This window comes from Oryctolagus cuniculus, chromosome 9 (genome assembly GCF_964237555.1).
Source record: "Oryctolagus cuniculus chromosome 9, mOryCun1.1, whole genome shotgun sequence".
Taxonomy (NCBI): Eukaryota; Metazoa; Chordata; class Mammalia; order Lagomorpha; family Leporidae; genus Oryctolagus; species Oryctolagus cuniculus.
Window position 1 is genome coordinate 33,994,306 of NC_091440.1, and position 23,919 is coordinate 34,018,224.

Below are 23,919 nucleotides of genomic sequence, written 5' to 3' on the forward strand. Positions count from 1 at the left end.
AATTAAGAAAGCACTGTATTTTGTAGAAGCTCAGTTGGGAATAGGAAAGTGGTTCCAATGAAGGTTGAGTCTGGAGAATGAGTCCATTAAGTGCATTGAATTCCACAGTATAGTGTTTGATGTTGTTACCAATGCCAGGAAGAATGACTTTATGATTTTAAGGAGATGAATGCCATTATGAGATTTGATTCATATTCAGAAAGATCATTTTCACAATATCATATGGTGGATATGACAGGAGGGGTCTTGGAGACATGGTAGAACTCTATTGCAACAATGCAGGTTAGTCCCCCATGAAAGTTTTTCAACATCAGTATTACTGACATTTGACATGGATAGTTCTTTATTGTGGATGGAAGTCCTGTGTATCATGGATCTTTATAGCAGGCATATTGAAGAATGAAAAGCATATACAAAGGTACTGTGGTGAAAAAAATAATACAATACAAAAGACTGAAGGAATGCCAGAGGCTGCAGAGAGCGAAGCTTTTATCCACTCAACGCCAGGAGCTCTCCTTCCTTCAATTATGACAATCAAAAATGCCTCTAGACATTTCCAAATATTTACTGGGGAGGGGGAATCACTTTGAGCTGTAACTTACAGTCTAACTCAAAAGAGGTAAAGTGGGTTAGGGACAAATGGACATTTTGGTGGATATTAAGGAAACAGACTAAGACTTATGACTCACAGAATCTAGGAATGCTTGAGGGAGACAGAGAGTATAGGAACACAGAGATGAAGGGAAGAAGAGAAGAAAGTAAGATGGTTTTTACTCACAGGGTCCACATATATAGCTATGGCTTCAGTATGCTAACCTACGCAGTAAGCAGATAGCATTTGGTTAACACTACATGAACAGAAAACAGTGTGACTGACTGCTTTATTTCATGTAACTATTGAGGAAGAAGACTTCTGGCAGGCCCACCTGCACAGGTTGTGCAGGTTACATGCCTTGTTGGTAGCAGCAAATAAGATCTGAAATGCAGTTCCCATTTGGTTCATTAACCTAGTGTCCTGTTTCAGGGCTGTATCTACCAGAAACAATACATCTTTTGTTAATTTGCTCAAAATTGTCTTGTTAGTGACTCCCTGATTTTACTTCATAAAAACATTTTTTAATTGGCACGACAGACACAGAGAGACTCTCAATGCTGGTTCAGGATTCAAATGCTTGCAAGAAGTGTGGTGGGGCCAGACTGAAGTTGGAGAGCCTGAAACTCAAACCAGGTTTCCCATATGACTGGAATGAACTCCTTTACTTGAGCCATCATCTGTTACCTCCCAAAGCCTGCATTATCTGCATTACCAGGAAGCTGGAGTCAGGGTTAAAGTTGGCTCTCAACCCCAGGCACTCTGATATCGTATGAAGGTGTCTTAACAAGCATCCTAACTGCTGGGCCAAATATTCAAACTTCTTCTTTGGTCTGATGACAATAATTAATCTTATCGAGTTAATAAGGAGCCAACGGATTTTTGGCTACATAACATATCTTCTCTAATTTCTGTGAAGTTATAAAATAGTACTTGCTCTACTACTAAACCATAGATGAAGCATTGATGAAAGAGCACTAACTCATCCACTGTGGCAAAGGCATCTGGTTACTCCCACATACATTCCTCTATTCCTCCCTTGTAAAAGGGGGAAGATGATTGATCTTGGGTCAGAAAATCACTCTGCTAAGGAACTGTTTTTTCCAGCCTTATTTGCAGCAGGATGTGCTCATTTGACTATGTTTTAGTCAATGAAAACCAAAGTTGTGGGATTTTAAAGAGAGAATGGGCAAGCCCTCTTTGGCTCTCTTTTCTTCTTGCTCTCTACTATGTCACTGACATAAAAAGAGCTGGAGAAGACATGATATGCTATTAGATGACTTTCAGAATCATGATTCTACTAAGGGTGCAAGATGGAAGAAGCCTATACCCCTGACACCTTGAAGCCACCATACCAGTTGTGCACTCTTAACTCTGATCTTTATTATGTGGAAAACACAATAGCCTATATGTATAATGTCACTACTATTTGCATTTATGTCACAAATACATCTGATTGTTTAATTGACAGCTACAACTACCCAAAAACTGGACTTCTCCCAGAGCTTAAAATCACTAGAAAAATTTATTATTTTGGCTGACTCTTTTCTTATAAAATTCTGAGACCCTTAAGATACAAAAATATATATTAAACAGAGTATTGTAAGAGGCCTATGTTCTACATGTTAAAAAAGAAAGAAGAGTTATTAAGTTGGCATCGAGATTTAGAGTATGTGAATAACTATAATTGAGCTTGTTTTAGACAACTTGGGAATTTCCAGTGGTCTTTCTGGAAATTTGATAAAAATTCAGTCTCCCAAAATATGCTCTTTCAAGGACTCTATCTAAGTAATAGCAACATAAAAATAGAAATACTCATTTATACTGAATTTGGAGAACAAATGACTGCTTCAGACAAATCTTTGAAAGGGTCCTGAAATTTAAAACCTGAAGAGTCAGTTAGCAATAAAAGAAGTACAGGCACAATTTCTGGCATTTTTTTTGCTTACTATAGTTAACATTAATATTTCATGTTATATGATTTTTGTCTCAATTTTAAATTAAAAAAAAATGAAAAGAGCAGCCAGGAATACCTTCGCTTTCTTTCTTTCTTTCTTTTTTTGCTTTCAAATTTTATTTAATGAATATAAATTTCCAAAGTACAGCTTATGGATTACAATGGCTTCCCCCCCATAACGTCCCTCCCACACACAATCCTCCCCTTTCCCACTCCCTCTCCCCTTCCATTCACATCAAGATTCATTTTAGATTCTCTTTATATACAGAAGATCAGTTTAGCATACATTAAGTAAAGATTTCAACAGTTTGCTCCCACACAGAAACATAAAGTGAAAAATACTGTTTGAATACTAGTTATAGCATTAAATCTCAATGTACAGCACACTAAGGACAGAGATCCTACATGAGGAGTAAGTGCACAGTGACTCCTGTTGTTGACTTAACAAATTGACACTCTTGTTTATGGCCTCAGTAATCACCCTAGGCTCTTGTCATGAGCTGCCAAGGCTATGGAAGCCCCTGAGTTCACCAACTCTGATCATATTTAGACAAGGCCATGGTCAAAGTGGAAGTTCTCTCCTCCCTTCAGAGAAAGGTACCTCCTTCTTTGATGACCCATTCTTTCCACTGGGATCTCACTCGCAAAGATCTTTCATTTAGGTTTTTTTTTTTTTCCCCAGAGTGTCTTGGCTTTCCATGCCTGATATACTTTCATGGGCTTTTCAGCCAGATCCGCATGCCTTAAGGGCTGATTCTGAGGCCAGAGTGTTGTTTAGGACATCTGCCATTCTATGGGTCTGCTGTGTATCTCACTTCCCATGTTGGATCATTCTCTCCCTTTTTTATTCTATGAGCTAGTATTTGCAGACACTATTCTTGTTTCTGTTATCCCTTTGGTTCTTAAACGGTGACTTGATCAGCCCTGACCCTGACTGTTGATGAACAACTTAACATGTTATCTCTCTTAGTATTTTTTTTTGTTTGTTCTACTTAATACTTTTGGTTGGATACTGTAATCAATACACAATTCTTCTTAAGTGCTGAAACTTAACTGAAAAGTGATCGCTGTTAAATGTAAGAGTGGGAATAAGAGAGGGAAGAGATGTTCAATTCGGGACTTGCTCAAGCTGACTTACCTCAAACGGTAGAGTTAGAAACATACCAGGGGATTCCAATTCAATCCCATCAAGGTGGCACGTACCAATGCCATCTCACTAGTCCCAGTGATCAATTTCTGTTCACAATTGATCATAATGACAGGACTAAGAATTTCTGGTATTTTTAAATGAAATTTATTTCAATTATAACACAATTAATTCAGATTATTTGACAATTGAATCCTGTCTGTTTTTGTTGTAATTATTTGAACCTCACTTCCAGAGGCAAGAAATCATGTGGGCACTGTTCATGTAGGGATGTAAGTTTGGAGCTTCCAGGGATTAAGTAGAACAGGGAAGGAAAAAATATTCAGAGTTATACTTAAACTTAAGTCAAAGAAAGAAGCAATGATATGGGCCAGACAGGAGAGGCCGGTGCTGCGACTCAATAGGCTAATCCTCTGCCTGCGGCGCCAGCAGCCCAGGGTTCTAGTTCTGGTGGGGGTGCTAGATTCTGTCCCAGTTGCTCCTCTTCCAGTCCAGCTCTCTGCTGTGGCCCGGGAAGGCAGTGGAGGATGGCCCAGGTGCTTGGGCCCTGCATCCGCATGGGAGACCAGGAGGAAGCACCTGGCTCCTGGCTTCAGATCAGCACAGTGCACTGGCCGCAGCACGCCGGCCGCATTGGCCATTGAGGGGTGAACCAACGTAAAAAAGGAAGACCTTTCTCTCTCTGTCTCTCATTGTCCACTCTGCCTGTCAAAATAAAATAAAATAAAATAAAATAGAAAGAAGCAATAGCAATGGCCTGAGGGTAGTGCACATTCTTTGACTAGGCAAAGGGCAGTTCAGTCACAACCCTGGGAGCTAAGGACAGTGGTGATGATACAGAATTCTTGGTTGTATTAGACCAAAAATTCAGAGAACTGTACAGGTGTGGGCCAACTTCTCCGTGACTTTAATTTGTGGCATTGAAGCAGGTAATTCATACCTGCTTATAATAAAGAGAAGGTGGGGCCAGCACTGTTGCATAGCAGGTAAAGCTGCCGCCTGCAATGCTGGCATCCTATATGGGGTCCGGTTCGAGTTTTAGCTCTTCCTCTTCTGATCTAGCTCCCTGCTATGGCCTGGGAAAGCAGTAGAAGATGGTCCAAGTCCTTGGGCCCCTGCAACCACATGGGACCTGGAGGAAGCTCCTGGCTCCTGGCTTCAGATGGGCCCAGCTCTGGCTGTTGCAGCCATTTGGGGAGTGAACCATCAGATTGAAGCACTCTCTCTGCCTCTGCCCCTGCCTCTGCCTCTGTCTCTGCCTCTCCATAACACTGCCTTTCAAACAAATATATACATCTTTACCAAAAAAAGAGAAAATAAAGAGAAGACACCATCACTCCCAGGGACATTTTCCATAGTCAGTATGGCTCTCATTTAGTAGCATTTTTCCATTTTTAGTGTTTTCTTATGTCTATGTAAGAAACTCATTAGTCTTGGGTCTTAGCCCCTGTAATTTGCCTGTGCATGCTTGTTAGGAGTTTACAAGACAGATTTATTCTAGCAAATCTTGATTTAACTATCCTTTTTTTAAAAAAATATTTATTTATTTGAAAGTCAGAGTTAAGACAGAGAGAAGGAGAGGCAAAGAGTGAGAGAGAGAGAGACAGAGACAGAGAGACAGAGACGTCTTCCATCTGCTGGTTTACTCCCCTCTTGGCCGCAATGGCCAGAGCTTTGATGATCCAAAGCTAGGAGCCAGGTGCTTCTTCAGGTCTCCCATGCAAGTGCAGGAGCCCAAGGACTTGGGTCATCTTCCACTGCTTTCCCAGGCCATAGTAGAGAGCTGGATTGAAAGTGGAGCAGCTGGGACTCGAACCAGTACCAATATGGGATATATGGGATGTTGGCACTGCAGGCGGTGGCTTTACCCACTACGCCACAGCTCCAGCCCCTTTAATTATCTTGAAAAAAAAAAAAAAACCCAAAACCCCAAAAACCCATCACTGCCATTCAAATAAAAGATATCCAAAAATATATGAATGTACTAATAATTAATGCACAAATGAACATATGAGAGTGCCAATATAATTAATGTTTGCCTCAACTTGGAAATTTGAGGGCTACAGGCAAATTTGCCATACATCAAAAAGCAAAAATGAATTGCTGGGTATATGGACAGTTAGATGACAGCATTTCAAAATGTTCATGGGAAATTAAAAGACATGTTTAGAGGCTGGCAGTATGTTAAGCTGCCACTTGCAATGCTGGCATCCCAGACTAGAGTGCTGGTTCAAGTCCCTGCTGCTTTGCTTCTGATCCAGCTTCCTGCTACCAAGCCTGGGAAGCCAGAAAACGATGGCCCAAGTACTTGGGCCCCTGCCATTCATGGGGATAACTAAGATGGTGTTCCTGGCTCCTGGCTGTGGTCTTGCCTATCCCGGGGCGTTGTGGCCATTTGGAGAGTGAACAAGCAAATGAATGATTGCCCTCTCTGTCTTTCTCTCTGTGTTTGTCTCCCTCTTTCTCTGCCAAATAAATAAATAAATAAATATTAAGAAGATGAGCTCAGTTTGGTGCAAAAAAATTTTGAAATCCATGTATAAAAGGTCTTGAAAATGTTCATGGAAGGGGCTGGTACTGTGGCAAAGCTGGTAAAGAGCCATATGGGTGCTGTTTCGAGACTTGGCTGCTCCTCTTCTAATCCAGCTTCCTACTAATGTGCCTCTTTTCTCTCTTCCCTTTGTCCTTCTGTTTCTCTCTGTCTCACTGTCTTATTTTAAAATGAAGGTATTTAGTAAAGATACTAATTAAAATAAAAAATTAATTCTGAAGTAACAAATTAGTTTCTACTGAATTTTTTTTAAAAACACCTTCATCATCAGTTTGAATACTGCTTTTGGGTAGATGGTCTCTCCTTTTGCAGACTTCTCACATACTTCCCAAACAGTATCACTTTGTCTTGAGCTGTAGGACAGAGCTTTCCATAATTAATCACTGAAGATTTATATTTGAAGTAACCCAGAGAAGAAAGAACTAGAAAAAAGAACTAATGTAAGACCAAAATCTCACATGTATGTCAGTTTTCTGATCATGTACATATGTATTTAACACATTTTCCTTTCAAATTTCTTGACTCCCAATCCCTCAAACTCCTCATCATCTATATTCCTAGTATTATTAACGGTAGTGATTGTCTTTTAGAAACATCACATTTTCTGATCTTTGTAAAGAACCTTGTGATGACTACCATATTCACTTATCATGTCTAATATTTCTGCACATCAGGGTCTTAGTGTGTCAGGCAGCGGCTTTTATTATCAGAATGGAGAGTGTGGTTCAGTCAATTCTATCAAAATAGTGAGTGAGCGATTCCACCTGAACTAAGTGCTCACACGTGTGTAGTTGAGTATTTACATGAGTGCATGCTCACCTGTCTGTAAGTTTGCCTCATGTCTTACTATAAACTGTATTTACTTCCTCCTCCATTTTTCATCCCCAATATTCAGTAACGACGTGTTATTCAGCTTATCACAAAGAATATAAAAACAACAGTGCAACAAAAAGACTTGGGAAGCAAATAAAGATACTAAGTGTTTTTTCCCATTTCAGTTATGTATTGATTTCATGTATGTTACACACTTTGAGAATAAGTTGAAAAAGGTAGATTGTTTTGGATAGATTCTGAATTTACTTTTGCTACTCAAAGATCTCACTTTTTATCTTTTGTTCCTTTGCAGGAAATTTCTTTGATCTGAATGTGAATTTTGCCTAAGGCTTGATAGAATTCAATACTATTAAACTTTACCTCTGAATCACTTGTATGCATTATTTAAAAAAGATGATTTTTAAATTTATTTGACAGGCAGAATGACACAGAAAGAGGGAAACACGCACACACACACACACTCACACACACACAGAGACAGAGACAGAGAAAGAGAGAGACAGAGAATCTTTCATCCACTGGTTAACTCCTCAAATAGTCACAAAGGCCAGAGCTGGGCCAGGTTGAAGCCAGGACTCCAGAACTCCATCTGATATCACGCTTGAGACATCATCTGCTTCTTTCACGGAACAGTAATAAAGAGCTGGATTGGAAGCAGAGCAGCCCTGGGAGTCAAACCAGCTTTCCATATTGGAAAGCTGGCATGAAGAGCTGTAGCATAACCAGCTGTGCTGCAATGCTGGCCCTTATTTGTATGCATTCTTTATTATTGAAGCTTTGACTTTGGAGTAAAAGTTATCAGATTATTTAACATATCAATTAATGCTTTTTTTCTTAAATGTGAAGCACAAGTAACAAAACAATAAATTTGTGCCTTGCTTCTGTTATTCTTTTTATTTTTTAAGATTTATTTATTTATTTGAAAGGCAGGGTTACAGAGAAGCAGAGGCAGAGAGAGAGAAGTCTTCCATCTGCTGGTTGACTCCCCAAATGGCTGCAATGGCTGGAGCTGCACGGATCCAAAGCCAGGATCCAGGAGCCAGGGGCTTCTTCCAGTTCTCCTACACAGGTGTAGGGGCCCAAAGACACCTTCTACTGCTTTCCCAGGCCATAGCAGAGAGCTGGATTTGAAGTGAAGCAGCCAGGTCTCTAACCAGAACCCATATGGGATGCTGGCCCTGCAGGCAGTGGCTTTACCCGCTTTGCCACAGTCCTGGCCTCTGTTTCCCATGTAGGTGATAGGAACTCAAGTACTTGAGTCATCACTACTGTCTCCCAGGATGTATACTGGCAGAAAGCTAGAACTGGAAGTGGAGCAGGAACTTGAACCTAGGCCCTCCAAAATGGGATACAGGGAACCCAAGTAGGGTCTTAACTGGTAGGCCAAACACCCATTCCTTAAATCTTGTCTTAACAGTATAGTCTGTGGGGAGAGGTTTTTTCTCTCCAGGGCAAATGAGTATCACGGCATAGCACATATTCCCTCTCATTAAATCCATAGCTCATGTTGGTTAAAGAAATTGTTTTCTGGCATTCTTAGTTAAATGACACATTCTTATTTTATTTGTTCTTATCGAAGTACGAAATTTGGAACTAGGACAACTTTGAGATCAGCAGGATAGATTGACAAACTTTTTGAACTCTTCAAATGTCTAATCATTGGTAAAATGGGGAAAACATTCACCTACAAGGAGCTGCGGTGAATTAAATCAGTAGTAGAGGCAGTGTGGTAAGCTCTACTTCAGATATTTGTGCCAGTAAAGTATTTAAGGAAAGTAATAATGGGTACTCACTCTGTAAACACTATTATTAATAATTCTTTTTTTTTTTGACAGGCAGAGTGGACAGTGAGAGAGAGAGACAGAGAGAAAGATCTTCCTTTTGCCATTGGTTCACCCTCCAATGGCCACTGCGGCCAGCGCACCGCGCTGATCTGAAGCCAGGTGCTTCTCCTGGTCTCCCATAGGGTGCAGGGCCCAAGCACTTGGGCCATCCTCCACTGCACTCCCTGGCCACAGCAGAGAGCTGGCCTAGAAGAGGGGCAACCGGGACAGAATCCGGTGCCCCGACCGGGACTAGAACCCTGTGTGCCGGCACCGCAAGGCGGAGGATTAGCCTATTGAGCCGCGGCGCTGGTCTATTAATGATTCTTATGCCTACTCATAGTGGTTGCTTTCTAAATTCTTATTTTAGTTCTTACTTATTCTGATACTAGTTGAAATTAGACTGCTTGAAACTTCGAAAATCTTGAACATCACACATATAGGAACAACTCATTTCCTTATCCATTTATTATACAAAGCTCCCTAAATTCAGGCCAAGACAGCTCTGGCTCTGTTTATAGCTATTTCACATTAAGCACAGATCTAATTTGTAAATTATTATCACCCTTAGACTTCAGATTTCTTTTATTCCCTTGCCTGGAAAGAATTCATACCATTTTTTCTCATGTAGTCATTTACATTTTTGAAGGCCAAACTTCTTTTTATGTAGACAGTTCCAACTTCTTTGGATTATATTTCTAGTGTCCCTGGTGTTTGGTACTTCTCCCAAGCTAGGATGATCTTAAAATTTTATAAGTATGTTTTGAGGTCTGCATCTTCTCCCAAAACATTAATAAAAATATTGAGTTAGAAAGAATATCCCTATGGTAACCTCACTTGTTACATCTCACCAATTCAGCAAGGATTTTTCACAAAAATTTACTTAATTTATTTCAGCGAACATATATGAGGGCCTTATGAGGTATAGAGTTAGGATATGCCCATACACCATGTTTTCCAAGTCTTCTCATGTGAATTACCCACAGCAAGCCATTTAGCACCTGAGAATCAACCTATAATTTTTTGATCATTCAGAATAAAGGTGAAAGAATATCTTACTTGTTTAAATGCAGCACATTAAAAAAAAAACTGAAGAATTACCATTAGTTCATCTTATCATATAGGGATTATTGGGAATGGCAGTATGTTTGCACTATTGTATATTATTTGCAAACTAATTCATAGTTAAAGAAGCAAACAGTTTTGGGATTTAAAGACACTGGAGAGATTACTTGATGTGGTACCTCAAAAGGTTATAGTGAGTGCAACTGTAAATACTATCAAAGTGAGTTAGCAAAGCAGCCAGTAGTGCTGTATCATTTCTTTCTATTGCTCTGCACTGTCTTAGTACACCTGTATAATGTATGTCATCTTCCCATAGAAGGAAAGAACCTCAAAAATTGGTATATTAGTCAGCTTTTTTGCAATGATAATGAAATACATGAGGCAGGCTAACTTATAGAGAAAAGAGGTTTATTTTGGCTAGCGGTTCTGGAGGTTAATAGTCCAAGATTAGACAGCCCCATTGCTTCAGCGTGTGGTGACAGTGTTCTTGCTGGCAGAATGTCAAGAAGGCACATTGCATCACATGACCAAAGACAGGGAGCATGTATGTCTGTCTACTCCTATGTGATCTCTAACCCTCCTTATACAGCCACCAGTATTTAATTATGGGGACTTCACCCTAATGGCAATCTAATTTAATCACTTCCCAAAGGCCCCATCCCTAAATACCATAGTCAGAGTAAGTTTCCACCCTCTTCATCCATTAGCATAAAGCTTTGGGGATCAAAATCCTGAAGAGTTTGAGGTACAGATATTTAAACACTAGCAACTGGGTTTCTCTCAGGCACAGGTTTTATGACAAGCCTAAAGGGGTGAAAAAGAGTTGACTGGCCTTTTAATATTAAATGTTAGACCACAGTTATGCAAACTTGCTTTTTTGCACATGTGGCGGAAATGCCTGAGTTCACCAAAAGTTCTTGCTTTCTGTTCTGCAGTATTGAGTTCTTGCTGGGAAATGGCTACCCAACTAGACACCACATTCCCAGTGTCCGTTTCATCTAGATGGGGCCTTATGGCTGGATCTCAACTGCTCAGTAGAAATAGCATATGCTACTTCTGCACATGGTTGGTAAACAGTGAACCTGATGTCTATACTGTTTTTCTTCTTTTCTACTTACAAACAGAAGACCCTAAGATCCTAGGGTGATGATGGTGTCAAAAAAGTGAGAAGTTTGTGGTCTGAAAATATTACATGAGGGAAAGCCTCATCTTAATCAATAGCAATTGAATTGTTAGATTAGTTAGTGATAAACTTTTGTTGTCTTAGGTTGCTGGTTTGTGAGGAGGCAGATTTTTGCTGCAGTAATTCAATTTACCTTAACACACAGAGAAATCATTGCAAAATGCCTGTAGAGGCTTAGGCCATTATGTTTGAAGGTGTTGGACTGTGTACTCCAAAAGGAGTTCAAGTGCTTGCTTTTTTGAAATGACTTGCATTCTGATTCTTACTTTGTTTGATTGATTAAATCAAGGGAGAGATTATCCTTGTTTAAAAATATTTCATAGATATATTCACCCCTAAATATTATTTTCTGATGTATTCAGAAAAATTAAAAACTTAAGAAAAAGAACTTAGGAAAAGGATGTGACAAGGCCATTAGTGTCACTCCATATGTAGTACTCCTCTCCTTACATTTGCCAATCAACTGAGAAAAGAAAGCAGAAGTAATTTTTTGTGGAATGAAAAAGTTATAATCTTTTTTGGAATAGACAGACCAGTGGTGGTGTATTCCAGTGGCCTTCCCAGGAAAGCCCTGGCCATACCTTGTTGAGGCTACCAAAATGAGAAAGGAGTGACCAGTATTCTAATAAAACAAAAACAGGGGAGGGCATTTGGTGCAACAGTTAAGATGCCATCTGGGATGCCCACATCCTATAAAGGGGTGCCTGTGTTTGAGTCCTGGCTCTGCTTCTGATTCAGCTTCCTGATAATGTACAACTTTAGTGGGCCAGCAGGTGATAACTCAAGTACCTTTGTCCCTGCCACCCATGTGGAAGACCCCAATGGAGTTGTGGGTTCTTGGCTTTGTCTTGGTCCAGACTTGGCTTTGTGGACCTCTGGGAAGTGAACCAGTACATGGAAAAATCTCAGTCGCTCCCTCTCTATGTCTCTCTGCCTTCAAATAAAATGAAAAAAAAAATAAGAGAAGAAAAAATAAAAACAAGGAAATATTAAACACACGTAATATGTAATGTTTACCCTGAATTAGACATTACACACTTTGTGCATGTATTGAAATATCATAAGGTATCCCCATATATATGTACAGTTTTAATGTGCCTGTTAAAATCAAAACAAAACAGACTATAAGGAACAAAACTAGGCTCTGCCACCACAGCCACCCTTATCAAGAACTAATGCTAATGCCAACAAGAATCAAATCTAGGCATTTTGTTGTGACAAATGAGCACATTTGGAGGACTGAGTTCTAATTAGATCAGTCCATTACTTAGATGAGTCAGTGATCTTTGGGTTTCTGTGAGCAGAAGAGATATTCTTTTTTTTCTTATCTATAAAATAGGTACGAATACCTCTACCTTACCTATCTTCTGCCATTAGAGTGTGAATAAAATTAGTCCAGAATGAAGTCAACGAAGACCAATAAATGCTATACAATAAAGCACATTTTTATGATGCTTCAGCCTTTTCACTTACTACCTCTATGAAAATAACACTAATCAAACTGAGCAGATCCTGTTGTACACATCTATTTGCATTTTTATAAAATTGTAGCTGTGTTTTAGTTACTGTATTTCTGACTACAGAAAACACAGGGAATTTTACTTCATAGGTCTCAAATAATGTTTATGGAAATTTCAACTGTACCTTGAAATTTCCCTTTACTTTCATAAGGATGGGTATTATTAGAGTCCCCAGTTCAACACATGTTGAAATGCTGGTATGGCACGTGAAAAAAGCTGAAATTTTAGTCACAGAACAGCAGGTTCTGTTCTGAATTTCAACCACTCTCAGCTTCTGCATGAGCTCACTATCTTACATTTCTTCTAAGTCACCAATTCATCTCTTTATCTTATAATATTCACATACATATAAAATGTATCCTTTTATTTTCTACCTTTAAAATGTAACAAAAAAGAGAAATACTCTCTTGGATCATGCACCTGGTCCAAGCTATGCTCCTCCAATTAATTTCTATGCCCTCCTTCTCAGCAATACTTCTTGAAATGATTATCAACAGTTTCTGCCTCGTTTTTTAAAATCATAGTCTCAAGAATTTTTAGTTGGTCTTTACTCTCCACAACTCTGATGGACTGTTTTTATCAAGAGCTCACAAATGACCTACATGGTAAATGGTATCTCAGTCTACCTTACTCAACCTGCCTTACAGAAATACTTTCTTCTTCTGGCTTTTGTGATGCAAATTATCCTGATTTACTCTTATCAAGACTCTCCTAATACTCTTCTTACAACTCTGGTCCTGGGCTTAGTTTCTGACTTCTACTCAGAATTTGTCTTCTGTGACTCCATCCTTTTAGGTACTTAACGTTCTTTCCTTAGGAATCTCTGTCTTCTCTCTCTCTGTCTTCTCTCTCTTTCTTTCTCTCATTCTCTCATCCCCAATCCCTTCTCTCCATTTAAAATACAATACATGTGCTACTTGCCCCAAATGTCATTATGTAAAGACAAAGAAATATACTTTGGCTAACTTACCAACTTATTAATATTTATCATTCTTTATCAACCCTATTTTAATGTAGACTTTAAAAGAATAGGGTTTTTTTTTTTTCTGTTATTATCGCTACAGAAAAATCTGTGGTGCCAGTTCCTGGTACATAGAAAGTTCTCAATAATATTTTTAAATGAGTGAGGAAATTGTAAGATTTCGACGTGGGGGAAAATGCATCACATACAAAGGATTAGGAACTTATGTAAGCATAATGTTGATATAAAGCAACACTGGAAATTAAAAGAAAATTATTCAATACCTTCAAAATTATGAATGATTCCAACATAGAATTTTATACCCAACAAAACAAAATCATTCATAGTGATAGAGAAAAGGCATTTTGATATCATTAATGTCATAAAAATATATCCTGGAACTCTCTCTAGAAACTACATTATGATGTATGGCACCAAACAAGACAGTAAACCACAAATCAGTAAGACTTGGGAGCCAGGATTAAAGAGTTCTGGATGGGACAAGGGCAAAGGGGATTCTTAGGATGATGCCAAAGGAAGATCTGGCATGGCAGTGGAAAATATTCTTACAGAGTAACTAGTCCTGAGTAATGTAGTGAATGGAATACTCCAAGAATTATGGAGGCAGTGAATGGTGGTGGATATGTCTGACTTATATTATATAGTTCTATTATTATAGTTCTACTTATATTATTATAGTTCTACAGGGGGAACTTAGAGGCTGAATAGAGATACACAGCAAATTAAACAAAGGCAAATACCAAGCTATTAACACTTATAGGGAATAATTTAAAAAGTAAAATTCATTCAGCTTTGAATAATATTCATATTTTATAGTAATATAAATGCACAATAGTGTTTTAATTAAGTTAATTAAATGTGATACAATTTGATAAGAAGTGTTAATGCAGGGTAAATCCTCATCTTTCATAGCAAGAACAAGTTAATGTTTAAAATTTAAAAATCAAGCAATGATTTCATAAAAATTTAGAAATATAGTATTGAATAGCAAAAGAAACTGCTAAAAGAGTTCAAAATGCTGCTCCTGTTGGTTGATCACTAAGGGGGGAAGAACTTGCAATGAAGCAACTGTTTTACCATTATGCTTAGTGAAATAAGCCAGTCTCAAAAAGACAAATGTCATATGTTTTCTCTCATATTTGGAACAAAAAATGCGTAAGGATGAAACGGTCATTTTGGAATACGATTGTCATTTTTGGTCTAGTCTATACTCCTGTGGAACCATGCTCTTGCTATTTTTTCTTGTTGTATTTTATGATTAGTGGTGAATTAAGCCTGTGAACATAGAATGGGTTAAAATTATGGTTTTGCAAAAACTGATGAAGAGAGGGGAGGAGAGATGGGGGGGGGGAAGGAGAGTGAGAACTGTACCTATGGAATGCATGGAATTTGTTTTTATATTAATAAAAATTTTAAGAATCAGAATAAAAATATTAAGAATCAAAAATATTCTAGAATTTTAAAATAATACATTATAGCTTGAGCTATACATGTATATATACATTGAGCTTAGAAGAATAAATGGACATATGTGTCTATATATCTATATCTGTCTGTGGCTATGTGTATATATGATATAGTAGTAGAAAAAAGAAAACTTGCCAGTGCCGTGGCTCACTTGGTTAATCCCCCGCCTGCAGCGCCAGTATCCCGGGTTCTAGTCCTGGTTGGGGCACCGGGTTCTGTCCCTGATGCTCCTCTTCCAGTCCAGCTCTCTGCTGTGGCCCGGGAGTGCAGTGGAGGATGGCCCAAGTGCTTGGGCTCTGCACCCGCATGGGAGACCAGGAGGAAGCACCTGGCTCCTGGCTTCGGATCAGCGCAGTGCACTGACTGTAGCAGCCATTTGGGGGTTGAACCAACGGAAGGAAGACCTTTCTCTCTGTCTCTCTCTCTCTCTCTCTCTCACTGTCTAACTTTTCCTGTCAAAAAAAAAAAAAGAAAACTAAAATTGTTACTTTATTATTTTAATAAAATAGCATAGAAAAGAATAAATAGGCATGTTTATATCTGTATCTGTACAATCAGTAGAAAAATGTATACTTAGCTAGTTGTAAAGGAATATTTGTAAGAGATAGCTGGAATTATGTCCACTGATTTTATTTATTTATTTCAGTCTTTTTTTAAAGACCTATTTTATTTGTTTGAAAGGCAGAATTATATACACATACACACAGAGAAAGATCTTTTATCCACTGGCTCACTCTCCAGATAGCTGCAACAGCCAGGGCTGGGCCAGGCCTAAGCCAGGATCCAGGAGCTTTATCCAGGTTCCTGATGGGTGCAGGGGCCCAAGAACTTGGGCCATGTTCCACTGCTTAGCAGGGAGTTGGATAGGAAGTAGAGCAGCCAGGACTCAAACTGGTGCCCATATGAGATGCCAGCACTGCAGACAGCAGCTTAACCCATTATATAACAACATTGGTTCTTGTCCACTGATGTTTAGAACCAAAGCCACAAATCAGGGAAATTTGAGCCAATCTGGTTGTTATCTATTAGAATATATGGGTTTATTTTCCACAATTTCTGTATGGACAGGCAAAGATAATTTTAAATAGGACAATGACAATTAGTAGCCAGAAGTCCACAAACATATTTCACTGTTATAACTAATACCACACAAGCTGAGCTTTTTACTTAGTGTAGGTTAATCTTATGAGTATAAAGTTAACTGAAAATATATCTTTGTAAAAATTAGAAGTGGGAATAGGAGAGGAAGGAAGAAGAAGGATAGGAGTAAGGGCAGGAGGTAGGGTAGGCTTGGAAATTACACCACATTCCTGAATCTGTATACAGGAAATGCATGAAAATTCTATGCCTTAAGTTAAATTAAATAAATTAAAAAAAGAACTACATGATTCGAGGGCCAGTGCTGTGGCACAGTGTGGAGAGCAACTCGGACTAGACTGTTACTGGAATTAAGACTTATTCTATGCATCTGCTTTCCCACAATATGGCGCTGAGAAGGGAGTAACAGCTTCTACACAGCTGCCTCGCCAATTTGATTGACTGAGCTGCAGGAGCTGATCTTGCTCCTAATTGGAGGAGAGCAGCGTACTCGGCGTGTGGGTAGCAGAGTTGGGATTGGTGGAAGAGGACTATAAAGGAGGAGAGAGACAACATGCACGAGGAACATCTATCTGAAGGAACACCTGAGCAGCCCCCGAGAGAGCCGGCCGGCGGTGTACCGCTCCCCCGCGGAAGTGGGGAAAGTGGCAGGGGGAACCGCCCTTCCACGGAGGTGGAAGTGTCGGTAGCCAACCCGGGAAGAACCAGCAGCAAACCGGGGGAGGGCCGAGCAGACAAAAGAACAACGCAGGGTCCTGTGTCGTTCCTCCGCAAAGAGGGGGAGCGACAGCACAGTAGGTTAAACCACTGTCTGCAGTGTTGGCATCCTGTATGGGTACTGGTTCAAATCCCAGCTGTTCTACTTGCAATTCAGCTACCTGCTAATGTATCTGAGAAAGCATTGGAGGATGGCCCAAGTGCTTAGACTCCTGCATCCAGATGGGAGACATGGAAGAAGCTCCTGGCTCCTGGCTACAGCCTGGCCCAACCCCAGCTGTTGCAGCCATTTTGGGAGTGAACCAGCGGTTGGAAGATTTCTCTCTGTCTCTCCCTTTCTCTCTATAATTTTGACTTATAAATAAATAAATCTTTTAAAAAAGCACATGATTCGGAGAAGAAATATATTTTTAAAAGCAGATGGTCACAAACTTTTTAGTTAAATAAATATCTTGACATTGATTTTTCTGTTTTCATTTAAATATTAAATAAATTTAATATTACATTTTAAATAATAAATTTGTACTTTTCCAATAGGAAATATCTAAAAATTATATCAAGGCCTCTTTCTCTTTACTTTTATATTATAACTCTAAGATTAATGATGTTATTTTATTGAGCCATAGACTTCTAATATTAGGAAAATAAATGAGAGTCATGTCACATATTTCTTGAGAAATAGCAGAGATATGGTTTTTAAAAACTTGATTATTGCTTCTTCTTATTTTCTGCCTTTCTTCTTAGGACAATGCCAAATATTTCAACAATATTTCAACAAATAGAATTACTCCCTTAGCACTGCATATTTGATATCTAAGTGTTCACTTTTCAAATGTCTGTATAGCCCTTAAACAAGAGTATTTACATAATCAACAGTCTAGTGTACATTCTTCTTCAAACATTAGAATAAAATAGTAATGTCCTGGGGCCAGTGCTGTGGCATAGCAGATAAAGCCACTGGCTGCAACTCCAGCATCCCATATGGACCCCAGTTTGAGTGAGTCCTGGCTTGCTCCACTTCTGATCCAGCTCCCTGCTAATGCATCTGGAAAAGCAGCAGAAAGTGGTCCAAGTGCTTGGGCCCCTGCACCCATGTGGGAGACCTTGAAGAAGCTCCTGGCTCCTGGCCTCAGCCTGGCGCAGCCCCTGCTTTGTGGCCATTTGGGGAGTGAACCAGCAGATGGAAGCATTCTCTCTGCTCTCCCTCCTTTCTCTTTCTGTTGTCTCTCCCTCATCACCCTCTCTCTGTTACTCTTCCTTAAAAAAAAAAAAAATCCTCCACAATGAGAGACAAAAGATGTTTCAAAGGCTATTTCTTTCTGTCAGTTCTACCATATAATAAGTGTTGTCAGAGTTAAAAGCCAAACTGTAGTCAACACACAGCTGATGGAAAAGGCAGCCAAACTGTTGATGGAATGGCTGCAGGACTCAATGACATCTGTTTTTTTTTTTTTTTTTTTTTTTTTTGGACAGGCAGAGTGGACAGTGAAAGAGAGAAAGACAGAGAGAAAGGTCTTCCTTTTCTGTTGGTTCACCCCCCAATGGCCGTTGCAGCTGGCGCTCTGCGCTGATCCAAAACCAGGAACCAGGTGCTTCTCCAGGTCTCCTATGCAAGTGCAGGGCCCAAGCACCTGGGCCATCCTCCACTGCCTTCCTGGGCCACAACAGAGAGCTGGACCGGAAGAGGAGCAACTGGGACAGAATCTGGCGCCCCTACTGAGACTAGAACCCTGTGTGCCGGCGCCGCAGGTGGAGGATTAGCCTAGTGAGCTGCGGCGCTGGCCCTCAATGCCATCTGGAGTATGGCCTTGGCGAATCATGCCCTCTATGGTAGCCTCAGAGCTGCCAGCTCATGAGTGTTGGAGAAGATTGGAAGAGGTAAATAGAAGAAAGGGAATGTGAGATGTATGTTTTCACATAGCCAGCAAGCACCTGCAGTTCTTAAAATTCTGCTCACAACTCTAACAGTTAAGATGTATGTGTGATCTCATAAAGATAAATCTCTTCAATTTGACATAATGTAGGATTAATTCAGAACTTATGTGCTTCTGTAGTTTTATATAAAAGTGATTTTCACTGATTTCCTAAAGATTATTTGCAAATTATAAAGCACTTCTCATTTTAACATATCCAGTGGTTAATTAAGGTCAAATTGGAAAACCTCGTAGTATACCTGTGCATGTGTCAAGTACAATTGTGCTTCAGTTAAAAACTCCAAATAAACCTCCTTTTCTGTATTAGCTAATATCTTTTTCCATGAAAGCATACCACTAGTTTTTAGTGTTCTTCAAACAAAGCAGTTGGTGTTTTTTTCTCTTTTTCTGGCAACAAGTCTTGCAACTTTTATTTCTGGGCTCAGCTGCATTCTGCTGCATTCTACAATATTTCCTGAAATCCTATTCATATCCTTACTCATCTAGGAAGCAACAAACACATCTGCATTTATTTTATTGGTTATTATATATGACAACAATCTGCATTAGATTCGACTGTTATAAGCAGCAATTTTTTTCACAGGTTTTATTTCTCTAAGCACGTCATTTGTAATGTATGCTGGGTTTGCCTCTCAGGTACCATTCTTTTTCTGAGTTTTAAAGGTCTCATATCTTTTACAACACCAGGCTACTCCTATTATTAACAAGTGTGGTTTGGTGTTGTACACTAGTATTTAATGTCTATCTTTTTCCTTGTAAGTGGTTTCAAAAATAGTATATTTGTCTTCTGGAAAAGAACAAATTCAATTCTCTAATGCAGTTACTTTGCCAGCTCAACATATCCTGAGGCTGCTCTGGCAAAGGGCTGTAAAAGATCGGTATTGATATTCTGTGGCATTCAAGTTGTCAAGCTTCCAAAAAGAGAAAGAGTGTTTAGAAAATCTGGCCATGTGGCAGCTAATTACACTATTATAAACTAAATTTACAACAGGTGACTTGTAGGCTATACACTGACAAGCACCCAAGCTTTTGTTGATTATTTTCCCATGAACTGGGAGTCTAAGGCATTCTTTGTGTGGTTCATCCATGTAGGTACCTTTTTTTTTTTTTTTTGTAGAAGTCCTACAAATCAAGTGCCATCTTATGAACAATTTCTTGATACTTGCTAATATTGTTTATTTTCTTAAAACTTCTATTTTGTGTATATTTAAATTCTATAATTTTTAAACAGGAGACTCACTCAAGTCATTAGATCGATTAAAGGAGATGACACAAACTAGCACAACCCTAAGACTCTCGTAGCTTCTTTTGGTGGAATTCTCTGTGCTTATAAATGTAGGACATATAGCTGGTACTTAAATCTGAAGTCTGCTTTGCATTTTCTTGTCCTTTAAAACTTAGTGTCTGGGGAAATGTGGTTTTTGATTCAGATGTGATACATGTGAAATTGACAGCAAAATTCCAATGTGCTGTGGAAATTTCCTGTGCATACCACAAACAGTTGTTTGTCATCGTGGCTAGATAATCCTGCCTCATATATTGGAGGGTCATTTCAACTGTGCTGTCAACAGTGAGCAGATTTGGATCACCTTTGCCTTGAATGTTATATAAAAACTGTCAAATGGTCAGGATTACAGGCACATTAAATGTTCCATAAGATTTCTGGAATATTGTCAGCATCGGTGAAGAAGATTTAATGGTAGGTTGGCCCATTATTCTGCTGTAGATATCTTCACTTGTGTGCTAAAAATCTTTGAAGAGTATGAATGAAATTTTATTATAGCCAGTTCGTTGTCTAAGAGGAACAGATGTTGGCAGGTTTATCTGCTTACTCTTATAAATGTTGAAACAAGCACATTTAAAAATAAAAAATGGCTTAATCTGTCTTATTATCCTTCAGAATTACATATGCACTTCCTTTATTTTCCCAGTAATATAATCCCAGTATATCAACACAGACTTTTAATGTTTGGAGAACCAATTTATTAAAAGCCGCAATAAATTTAATAAGGAATTTTTCATATGTGTCTATTATAAGAATCACAGCTCCTGAGCAAACTGGGAACACTTCATTTTGGAGCACAGTTCCTTTTTAAGTTGTCCACATTTTTTGTGGTATTAAGAGATAATTATTCTCACTCATTGTATAATACAAATGCAGTAGGCTATAGCAGAGAAATAGATATTGACAGCTCTGAACATTTCAAAGTAAAAAATTGTGTTTTTGAAAGATATTTCAAGGCTAGTATGTCTCATTGGTGACAAATGTTGAGTTATTGCTATAGAATGATTTCTATGGATTTTTTTTTTTTATTTGACAGGTGGAGTTAGACAGTGAGAGAGAGAGACAGAGAGAAAGGTCTTCCTTCTGTTAGTTCACCCCCCAAATGGCCACTAAGGCCAGCGCTGTGCTGGATCTGAAGCCAGGACCCAGGTGCTTCCTCCTGGTTTCCCATGCGAGTGCAGGGGCCCAAGCACCTGGGTCATCCTCCACTGCCTTCCCGGGCCACAGCAGAGAGCTGGACTGGAAGAGGAGCAACCAGGACCAGACCCGGTGCCCACATGGGATGCCGGCGCTGCAGGTGGAGGATTAACCAAGTAAGCCACGGAGCTGGTCCCAGATTTCCATGGATTTCCATACTTCTTGGATCAGATCTAGGGCTTCTCACATTTTTGAAAAGAAATTAACTAGGAGGTAGATGATGCTATTGAGATACCTCCTTGGTGAATTCTGCTCCTGATGTTGCTAGATCCCATTACATCCTTTATTCATTTTGCCTTCGTTTTTTCACTTTTGCACCCCTACCAAATATCTACTTCAGTAGAATTCTTTACACTTAGGCTGAACATTTACTATGTCACAAGAAGTATCTCAGGTACAAACCTGATAGTTTTAGCAGTCGGAGCCTTCATAGTAATTCTATATTTAAAATATGCACAAGGGAATTTAAAATTTACCCCAGGTCTTACATCTCTATTGGGGTTGACTTGTGCTTGAGAAAGCAGAGTGCATTTTCCCGACTCTGTATCTCATTATTTAACTGACAGCTGTTGACTGTAATAAGTAATGAACTTTAAGTAGAAGATCTGAGGCATGTCCCATATGTAAATAAGGCTCAGGCCTTAGCTCTACTACCAATACCAGCTGCCTGTGAATGAAGGCCTTGGGAGGCAGTAAATGGTGGCTCAGTTAATTGGGTTCCTGCCACTCATGTTGAGACGTGGATTGAGTTCCTGGCTTTGGCCCAGACTCCAACAGGCCCTGCCATCAGAGGTATTTGAAGAAGGAAGCAATGGATGAGAGTGTTCTTTCTCTTACAGAGTTTCATGTCCCTCCTTCTCTCTCTCCCTCTCTCTCTGTGTCTCCCCTTCTCTCTCTGTGTGTGAGTATATGTGTGTCTGCTTCTGTCTGTCTGCTCTTCAAATAATTTTTAAAAATAAGGATCTGAGATGTAAGCTAGGAATTAGACCTTAACTTTACACCTATTTTTCCTTCTGTGTGGTTGTGTAAACTGGGACCAGATGCCAGGAACTACATCAGGGTGGCAGCAACCCAAGTACTTGGCCATCATATGATTTCTCACAGGCATATTAGCAGGAAGCTGGATTAGAATAAGAAGCAAAATTCGATTCCAGACACTCACACAGGGTAATCTAGAAACCAAGCAGCAGTTTAATCTGCTGTGTGACAACATATGCCCCCAAATTTTTATTTTAGAGAAAATTTTTGAGTCATTTGAGTCATTCTCCAAATTAGACTATAGTCCTGAGAGTAATGATAGCTTGGCTACTGGAGAAGAGGAGGAGGAGAAATGATTCTGGATCATGTGTCACAGGCTCAAATCAGAATGGAAGCCATGATGGGAGCAGCTAGAGGACTCGGCCCTGGAAAAAGTGGGTGGAAGATAGCAAGACCACGTCATTTGTCATCCAGTCCTCTTTGTTCCCCATTCCCATTTAGTTCCTTTTCTTTGATGTGTATTCTTTAACTGTATGATTAATTTTATTGCAATAAGGAAGCAAATGTTCTCTGGTTTTTCAAAAATCATTTTTAATGTAATACTATCCTTTATAGGAGCACTGGTCTGGAGACCTTTGTCTTGTCTTCTGTGTGTGAGACTGAGAACTAAACTCTAGGATCCTTTGTTGCCTTCTTCGGACAATAGAGAGATGAACCAAAGCTCAAGAGGGCCCATGCGGCACCTATGACCCACAATTCACACTATTATGTCATAAAGACAGCATTCTCAGTAATTGACTGAGTTGAGGTCCATCTTTTTTGAACACTTTAAAATTCAAATATCATATATTTTTAAAGATGTGACTATTCCAAATAATTTTGCTGTACCTTTACCTTAATTTCTTCAACTTTCAAGAAATATGTACTGATGCCTAATCAATTATGAATCCTCACAATAAATGTTAGTCAACACAGACAGCAGTATGAGTCTGCTGGTTCCCCACTGCCTAGACTAGGACATTTTAGACCTTTTTGGAAAGTGATAGGGAGCAGGTGAATCTTTAATTCTCCTTCTCCTGGACCCGCAGGATATGGATGAAGAAAAAATTGAATGGTAAATTTGGTTGTGAAAGTTAATAAGCTCAGCATGATGACAAGAGACTAGTGAAGAACGTACAGAAGTCAGCAGCTTAGCTCTTCCTCTAGCTTCATGGAGTCATCTAGTGTAGTTATGTTTCATCACAATTATTTGTGGCCCTATATTGTTTTTGCTTTCTATGCAGTGATCTGTTTCTCCTAGATTGATGTCTATTATGATGAAAATGCAAGCCTGGACTCCCATAGGAGTGATGTGTGGGGTTTCTGAAAGTGTCCTCTGTAGTTTGTAGTTGGCTTACCACTGCCAGCAAGCCTAGGCCCTCCCCAGAGCTCTGGGAGCAACTTGCTCCCTGGACAGATGGTGATAACCTTTCAAGGTCAGCCTTGTGAAAGTTGAAGGAGCCGGGTTCCCTGGTGGTGCTGACAGTTCATTATGGCCATAAAAGGGCTGAGAACAGAAGAAATTCACCACTTCTGAGCCTACCTAACTG